The sequence below is a fragment of the Drosophila subpulchrella genome, unplaced genomic scaffold (assembly GCF_014743375.2).
Source record: "Drosophila subpulchrella strain 33 F10 #4 breed RU33 unplaced genomic scaffold, RU_Dsub_v1.1 Primary Assembly Seq178, whole genome shotgun sequence".
Lineage (NCBI taxonomy): Eukaryota > Metazoa > Arthropoda > Insecta > Diptera > Drosophilidae > Drosophila > Drosophila subpulchrella.
The window spans coordinates 37,501-47,500 of record NW_023665514.1 but is presented as its reverse complement, the minus strand read 5'-3'; the positions used below and the strand labels follow the sequence as shown (position 1 = coordinate 47,500).

General features: G+C 33.3%; 3 non-coding genes across 3 annotated transcripts in view; all 3 read left to right on the top strand.

Moving 5' to 3' along the window:
- LOC119559138 overlaps positions 1 to 20 on the top strand; it is a 179-nt gene extending 159 nt beyond the window's left edge. Inside the window, exon 1 of the ribosomal RNA XR_005220694.1 lies at positions 1 to 20. This exon is cut by the window's left edge and continues 159 nt beyond it. This is a non-coding gene — a ribosomal RNA (5.8S ribosomal RNA).
- Positions 21 to 421: 401 nt separating this feature from the next.
- Positions 422 to 4,392, top strand: LOC119559134. Its single transcript, XR_005220691.1, has one exon. It is a non-coding gene; the product is annotated as a large subunit ribosomal RNA (ribosomal RNA).
- A 5,377-nt stretch (positions 4,393 to 9,769) lies between these two features.
- The window catches only part of LOC119559129, a 1,995-nt gene continuing 1,764 nt past the window's right edge, over positions 9,770 to 10,000 (top strand). The window contains exon 1 of the ribosomal RNA XR_005220686.1: positions 9,770 to 10,000. This exon is cut by the window's right edge and continues 1,764 nt beyond it. This is a non-coding gene — a ribosomal RNA (small subunit ribosomal RNA).

Sequence of the window (10,000 nt, the reverse complement as noted above, 5' to 3'; positions counted from 1 at the left end):
CTACATATGGTTGAGGGTTGTAAGACTATGCTAATTAAGTTGTTTATATAAATTTTATAATGAAATTTTATAAGCATATGGTATATTATTGGATAATAATAATTTAATTATTATATTATTCATAATATTAACAAATATATGAAAAACATTATCTCACATTAGTAAATAATTTGAATGTGAAAAACGAAGAGAAATATTTTCTTTTTCAATCAAATAATACTGAGAAATGTCTAGCATAAAAAATTTATCTAGAATTGTCTCTTATTAAAGATTAGTAAATAGAAAGCCGTTGACAATATTATTATTCTTCGTTGATTCGTTAGACCAAACAAATGCCATACAAATATATAAAATATATAACGAATTTAATAAAATGTTTTATCATTATATATAAAGAATTAATTGCAAAAAAAGTTATACACAACCTCAACTCATATGGGACTACCCCCTGAATTTAAGCATATTAATTAGGGGAGGAAAAGAAACTAACCAGGATTTTCTTAGTAGCGGCGAGCGAAAAGAAATCAGTTCAGCACTAAGTCACTTTGTCTATATGGCAAATGTGAGATGCAGTGTATGGAGCGTCAATATTCTAGTATGAGAAATTAACGATTTAAGTCCTTCTTAAATGAGGCCATTTACCCATAGAGGGTGCCAGGCCCGTATAACGTTAATGATTACTAGATGATGTTTCCAAAGAGTCGTGTTGCTTGATAGTGCAGCACTAAGTGGGTGGTAAACTCCATCTAAAACTAAATATAACCATGAGACCGATAGTAAACAAGTACCGTGAGGGAAAGTTGAAAAGAACTCTGAATAGAGAGTTAAACAGTACGTGAAACTGCTTAGAGGTTAAGCCCGATGAACCTGAATATCCGTTATGGAAAATTCATCATTAAAATTGTAATATTTAAACAATATTATGATAATAGTGTGCATTTTTTCCATATAAGGACATTGTAATCTATTAGCATACAAAATTTATCATAAAATATAACTTATAGTTTATTCAAATTAATTTGCTTGCATTTTAACACAGAATAAATGTTATTAATTTGATAAAGTGCTGATAGATTTATATGAATACAGTGCGTTAATTTTTCGGAATTATATAATGGCATAATTATCATTGATTTTTGTGTTTATTATATGCACTTGTATGATTAACAATGCGAAAGATTCAGGATACCTTCGGGACCCGTCTTGAAACACGGACCAAGGAGTCTAACATATGTGCAAGTTATTGGGATATAAACCTAATAGCGTAATTAACTTGACTAATAATGGGATTAGTTTTTTAACTATTTATAGCTAATTAACACAATCCCGGGGCGTTCTATATAGTTATGTATAATGATATTTATATTATTTATGCCTCTAACTGGAACGTACCTTGAGCATATATGCTGTGACCCGAAAGATGGTGAACTATACTTGATCAGGTTGAAGTCAGGGGAAACCCTGATGGAAGACCGAAACAGTTCTGACGTGCAAATCGATTGTCAGAATTGAGTATAGGGGCGAAAGACCAATCGAACCATCTAGTAGCTGGTTCCTTCCGAAGTTTCCCTCAGGATAGCTGGTGCATTTTAATGTTATATAAAATAATCTTATCTGGTAAAGCGAATGATTAGAGGCCTTAGGGTCGAAACGATCTTAACCTATTCTCAAACTTTAAATGGGTAAGAACCTTAACTTTCTTGATATGAAGTTCAAGGTTATGATATAATGTGCCCAGTGGGCCACTTTTGGTAAGCAGAACTGGCGCTGTGGGATGAACCAAACGTAATGTTACGGTGCCCAAATTAACAACTCATGCAGATACCATGAAAGGCGTTGGTTGCTTAAAACAGCAGGACGGTGATCATGGAAGTCGAAATCCGCTAAGGAGTGTGTAACAACTCACCTGCCGAAGCAACTAGCCCTTAAAATGGATGGCGCTTAAGTTGTATACCTATACATTACCGCTAAAGTAGATGATTTATATTACTTGTGATATAAATTTTGAAACTTTAGTGAGTAGGAAGGTACAATGGTATGCGTAGAAGTGTTTGGCGTAAGCCTGCATGGAGCTGCCATTGGTACAGATCTTGGTGGTAGTAGCAAATAATCGAATGAGACCTTGGAGGACTGAAGTGGAGAAGGGTTTCGTGTGAACAGTGGTTGATCACGAGTTAGTCGGTCCTAAGTTCAAGGCGAAAGCCGAAAATTTTCAAGTAAAACACAAATGCCATACAAATATAATTATATTATATAAATCAAGCTAATTAATATACTTGAATAATTTTGAACGAAAGGGAATACGGTTCCAATTCCGTAACCTGTTGAGTATCCGTTTGTTATTAAATATGGGCCTCGTGCTCATCCTGGCAACAGGAACGACCATAAAGAAGCCGTCGAGAGATATCGGAAGAGTTTTCTTTTCTGTTTTATAGCCGTACTACCATGGAAGTCTTTCGCAGAGAGATATGGTAGATGGGCTAGAAGAGCATGACATATACTGTTGTGTCGATATTTTCTCCTCGGACCTTGAAAATTTATGGTGGGGACACGCAAACTTCTCAACAGGCCGTACCAATATCCGCAGCTGGTCTCCAAGGTGAAGAGTCTCTAGTCGATAGAATAATGTAGGTAAGGGAAGTCGGCAAATTAGATCCGTAACTTCGGGATAAGGATTGGCTCTGAAGATTGAGATAGTCGGGCTTGATTGGGAAACAATAACATGGTTTATGTGCTCGTTCTGGGTAAATAGAGTGTCTGGCATTTATGTTGGTCACTTGTTCCCCGGATAGTTTAGTTACGTAGCCAATTGTGGAACTTTCTTGCTAAAATTTTTAAGAATACTAATTGGGTTAAACCAATTAGTTCTTATTAATTATAACGATTATCAATTAACAATCAATTCAGAACTGGCACGGACTTGGGGAATCCGACTGTCTAATTAAAACAAAGCATTGTGATGGCCCTAGCGGGTGTTGACACAATGTGATTTCTGCCCAGTGCTCTGAATGTCAAAGTGAAGAAATTCAAGTAAGCGCGGGTCAACGGCGGGAGTAACTATGACTCTCTTAAGGTAGCCAAATGCCTCGTCATCTAATTAGTGACGCGCATGAATGGATTAACGAGATTCCTACTGTCCCTATCTACTATCTAGCGAAACCACAGCCAAGGGAACGGGCTTGGAATAATTAGCGGGGAAAGAAGACCCTTTTGAGCTTGACTCTAATCTGGCAGTGTAAGGAGACATAAGAGGTGTAGAATAAGTGGGAGATATTAGACTTCGGTTTGGTATCGCCAATGAAATACCACTACTCTTATTGTTTCCTTACTTACTTGATTAAATGGAACGTGTATCATTTCCTAGCCATTATACGGATATATTTATTATATCTTATGGTATTGGGTTTTGATGCAAGCTTCTTGATCAAAGTATCACGAGTTTGTTATATAATCGCAAACAAATTCTTTAATAAAACGGTGCATTTATGTATTTTTGATTTGAAAATTTGGTATAACTCCAATTACTCAGGTATGATCCAATTCAAGGACATTGCCAGGTAGGGAGTTTGACTGGGGCGGTACATCTCTCAAATAATAACGGAGGTGTCCCAAGGCCAGCTCAGTGCGGACAGAAACCACACATAGAGCAAAAGGGCAAATGCTGACTTGATCTCGGTGTTCAGTACACACAGGGACAGCAAAAGCTCGGCCTATCGATCCTTTTGGTTTAAAGAGTTTTTAACAAGAGGTGTCAGAAAAGTTACCATAGGGATAACTGGCTTGTGGCGGCCAAGCGTTCATAGCGACGTCGCTTTTTGATCCTTCGATGTCGGCTCTTCCTATCATTGTGAAGCAAAATTCACCAAGCGTTGGATTGTTCACCCATGCAAGGGAACGTGAGCTGGGTTTAGACCGTCGTGAGACAGGTTAGTTTTACCCTACTAATGACAAAACGTTGTTGCGACAGCATTCCTGCGTAGTACGAGAGGAACCGCAGGTACGGACCAATGGCACAATACTTGTTCGAGCGAACAGTGGTATGACGCTACGTCCGTTGGATTATGCCTGAACGCCTCTAAGGTCGTATCCGTGCTGGACTGCAATGATAAATAAGGGGCAATTTGCATTGTATGGCTTCTAAACCATTTAAAGTTTATAATTTACTTTATAAACGACAATGGATGTGATGCCAATGTAATTTGTAACATAGTAAATTGGGAGGATCTTTGATCACCTGATGCCGCGCTAGTTACATATAAAAGCATTATTTAATACAATGACAAAGCCTAGAATCAATTGTAAACGACTTTTGTAACAGGCAAGGTGTTGTAAGTGGTTGAGCAGCTGCCATACTGCGATCCACTGAAGCTTATCCTTTGCTTGATGATTCGATAATAAAGATGTTGCAAGCGGGCATAATCATTATGCTTGCTTGCAGCATCGCACGCCACTTTGTTTGTGGTGTGTAAGGTAGGGAAGAAGAAATATAAAAGACCTAAATTGGAAACATCAATATATAAGTAAATATTGAACAAACAAAATGTATCGTCATCTTATTAGTGACGCGATGATAAAGTGGCAAACATATTCCATGTATAAATATTCCTATGGTATTAAAATTCAAGTAAAGAGGACATATATAAAAGTTTGTATATATGGTTCATTCAATGGTAGCAGCGGTTGGTTGGTTGGTGTCTGCTCCTCTTATTGTTCAAAACTTATGTTATGGTAGCAAGTCTATATCGTCATATTATTAGTGACGCGAAAAAGTAGTGGCAAAACATATTCCATGTATAAATAAATATTCCTATGGTATTGAAATTCAAGTAAAGAGGCCATTCAAGTAAAGAGGACTTATATAAATATAAGTATATATAATGGTAGCAGCGCGGTTGGTTGGTTGGTGTGTCTGCTCCTCTTATTGTTCAAAACTTATGTTATGGTAGCAAGACTGTATCGTCATATTATTAGTGACGCGAAAAAGTAGTGGCAAAACATATTCCATGTATAAATATTCCTATGGTATTGAAATTCAACTAAAGAGGACATATAAAATTACTATCAATGGTAGCAGTGGTTGGTTGGTTGGTGGTTGGTTGGCGGCTGCTCCTATTATTGTTCAAGACTTATGTTATGGTAGCAAGTCTGTATCGTCATATTAATTATTAGTGACGCGAAAAAGTAGTGGAAATCATATTCCATGTATAAATAGATTCCTATGGTAATGAAATTTTCAAGTAAAGAGAGGACCATTCAAGTAAGAGGACATATAAAAAGTAAGTATATGTTCCTCCAATGGTAGCAGTGGTTGGTTGGTTGGCGGCTGATCCTCTTATTGTTCAAAACTTATTTTATCAATATGAGTTTGGCAATACAATAAAGAAGACCAATCTAATCCATATAAAACTAAATGTATTATATGGATATGCTTAGGAAACCCATATATTCATAAAAAAAAATTATGTATAGAAAATTATACATATATCTTTTATATAAATGAATCGTATGGATATCGCCTTATGGTAGGTATAATAACTTTTTAAGGCATAATAATGTATAATATAGAAAATATACATTGAAATATAAATGCATTTTTATAGATATGGCGGCATATAAGTGCCATATACACAAGAATAAATAATAGAATTTACCAATATATAATTAAAATGAGATATATAAACCTAGTGAGGGGCTGCACTAGTATATGAATCGTATGGATATGGCTTATAGGTATAATACCTATAAGGCATAATAATGTATAATATAATAAATATAAATTAAGATATGAATGAATTATATAAATATGGCATAGAAATGCCATATACATACATAAGAATAAATGGTAGAATTTACCCATATATCACTGAAACACGATATATAAACCTAATGATAGCTGGCACTAGTACTGTAAACATGCACGCAATAGTGCGTGGGGTAAAAAACTACTATAGGGAGGTGGTCGTTGGCGGGCCCCTCCTCGTATTGGTCAAAACTTATGTTATGCATATGAATTTGTCAATACTATATAGAACGCCAAGCATATCCATATAAACTATGGATATGCATAGAAATCCATACAAAAGTAAAAAAAAATTATGTATAGAAAAATATACATATATTTATATAAGTGAATCGTATGGATATGGCTTATAGGTATAATACCTATAAGGCATAATAATGTATAACAAGTAAATATACATTGAAATGTGAATGCATTGTATGGATATGGCATATAAATGCCATATATATAGAAATAAATTGTATATCAATGATATAACAATTATAAACCTAGTGAGGGGCGGCACTAGTGAATGAATCGTATGGATATGGCTTATAGGTATAATACCTATAAGGCATAATAATGTATAATATAATAAATATACATTAAGATATGAATGGATTGTATAAATATGGCATAGAAATGCCATATACATAAGAATAAATGGTAGAATTTACCCATATATCACTGAAACACGATATATAAACCTAGTGATAGCTGGCACTAGTACTGTAAACAGGCACGCAATAGTGCGTGGGGTAAAAAACTACTATAGGGAGGTGGTCGTTGGCGGGCCCCTCCTCGTATTGGTCAAAACTTATGTTATGCATATGAATTTGTCAATACTATATAGAACGCCAAGCATATCCATATAAACTATGGATATGCATAGAAAACCATACAAAAGTAAAAAAAAATTATGTATAGAAAAATATACATATATTTATATAAGTGAATCGTATGGATATGGCTTATAGGTATAATACCTATAAGGCATAATAATGTATAACAAGTAAATATACATTGAAATGTGAATGCATTGTATGGATATGGCATATAAATGCCATATATATAGAAATAAATTGTATATCAATGATATAACAATTATAAACCTAGTGAGGGGCGGCACTAGTGAATGAATCGTATGGATATGGCTTATAGGTATAATACCTATAAGGCATAATAATGTATAATATAATAAATATACATTAAGATATGAATGGATTGTATAAATATGGCATAGAAATGCCATATACATAAGAATAAATGGTAGAATTTACCCATATATCACTGAAACACGATATATAAACCTAGTGATAGCTGGCACTAGTACTGTAAACAGGCACGCAATAGTGCGTGGGGTAAAAAACTACTATAGGGAGGTGGTCGTTGGCGGGCCCCTCCTCGTATTGGTCAAAACTTATGTTATGCATATGAATTTGTCAATACTATATAGAACGCCAAGCATATCCATATAAACTATGGATATGCATAGAAATCCATACAAAAGTAAAAAAAAATTATGTATAGAAAAATATACATATATTTATATAAGTGAATCGTATGGATATGGCTTATAGGTATAATACCTATAAGGCATAATAATGTATAACAAGTAAATATACATTGAAATGTGAATGCATTGTATGGATATGGCATATAAATGCCATATATATAGAAATAAATTGTATATCAATGATATAACAATTATAAACCTAGTGAGGGGCGGCACTAGTGAATGAATCGTATGGATATGGCTTATAGGTATAATACCTATAAGGCATAATAATGTATAATATAATAAATATACATTAAGATATGAATGGATTGTATAAATATGGCATAGAAATGCCATATACATAAGAATAAATGGTAGAATTTACCCATATATCACTGAAACACGATATATAAACCTAGTGATAGCTGGCACTAGTACTGTAAACAGGCACGCAATAGTGCGTGGGGTAAAAAACTACTATAGGGAGGTGGTCGTTGGCGGGCCCCTCCTCGTATTGGTCAAAACTTATGTTATGCATATGAATTTGTCAATACTATATAGAACGCCAAGCATATCCATATAAACTATGGATATGCATAGAAAACCATACAAAAGTAAAAAAAAATTATGTATAGAAAAATATACATATATTTATATAAGTGAATCGTATGGATATGGCTTATAGGTATAATACCTATAAGGCATAATAATGTATAACAAGTAAATATACATTGAAATGTGAATGCATTGTATGGATATGGCATATAAATGCCATATATATAGAAATAAATTGTATATCAATGATATAACAATTATAAACCTAGTGAGGGGCGGCACTAGTGAATGAATCGTATGGATATGGCTTATAGGTATAATACCTATAAGGCATAATAATGTATAATATAATAAATATACATTAAGATATGAATGGATTGTATAAATATGGCATAGAAATGCCATATACATAAGAATAAATGGTAGAATTTACCCATATATCACTGAAACATGATATATAAACCTAGTGATAGCTGGCACTAGTACTGTAAACAGGCACGCAGTAGTGCGTGGGGTAAAAAACTACTATAGGGAGGTGGTCGTTGGCGGGCCCCTCCTCGTATTGGTCAAAACTTATGTTATGCGTAAACATATGATTTTGTCAATACTATAAAGAAAACTTGTTTTGTACATACAAAACTAAATGAATTATATGGATATTGAAAAATAAATGGCATTATATCCATATAATGAAAATATACTTGTATTCTCTTATTATAAGAGAGAATACCGTATAGTTGGTTGGCAAAGACAATTGAAAATACCCGAATTGCAGATGATGGGTTCAAAAACTACTATAGGGTGGTGTAGCAAATAATATGAAGATGATATATCCATATAATGGATATACACTAGTATTCTCTTATTATAATAGAGAATACCATATAAATGGTTGGCAAAGACAATTGAAAATACCCGAATTGAAGTTGACGGGTTCAAAAACTATTATAGGGTGATGTAGCAAATAAAATAATGAAGATATATCCATATAATGGAATTATATGTGTATTCTCTTATTATATGAGAGAGTACCAAACGGTTGATTGGCAAAGACAATTGAAAATACCCGAATTAAAGATATTGGGTCCAAAAACTACTATAGGATGGTCAATGGGCCGGCCATCTACTATTGACGTGACAAAATACTGTCTGTCGGTAGAGAAGATATTAATCCGTCAAATTTGTTTCTTTATTCATTTATGAATATGAGACTTGGCTCCACGGTTAATATTTTAAGCCCAAAGATAATAATGTTGAAACAAAGGCCAAGGTTTCTATTATACATAGAATAACAAATTGTTTCCGAACTTTATCGTTAATCCAAATAAATAATTACAATTGAGGCAGGCTAATAATGATATATATTTTGTATTGATAATCTTGATATATATGTATATTGGTCTGCCATTATCACATACTGAGTTATGTGATAATTCCCTGCGGGGATAAATTAAAAGAGGTGTCCCTATATTAAAAGAAAATAATATATATATATATTATTTTTTCTAACGTACATATCATATATGCGCTCGGTTTTATATTATATATTACCAAAGAGTCTTATATGAATATATACAGATAAATTTTAAATTTATCATCAAAATACAAATGATTTAATTCAATATTTTATATTGGTTAAACAAAAATTGTACATGTGTGGATACAATAATGACGTATGTCGAACAAAAAAGATATTTTAGAATGAAATATGCAAATATAAAGAAAATTATTACGTATTACGAAAAAAAATATTGTGTTTTTAACATCAATAATTAAAAAACTTGTTATTATTAGTGGCGGAACAAGTATATATTGTGAAAACAACAAACGTATACGAATGCTATATAAAAATGGCCGTATTCGATAGAAAACAATCTATAAAATTTATATTGCTAATTTCTATTCAAAAATATGAATGAAATATGAATAAAAACATTATTCTGGTTGATCCTGCCAGTAGTTATATGCTTGTCTCAAAGATTAAGCCATGCATGTCTAAGTACACACGAATTAAAAGTGAAACCGCAAAAGGCTCATTATATCAGTTATGGTTCCTTAGATCGTTAACAGTTACTTGGATAACTGTGGTAATTCTAGAGCTAATACATGCAATTAAAACATGAACCTTATGGGACATGTGCTTTTATTAGGCTAAAACCAAGCGATCG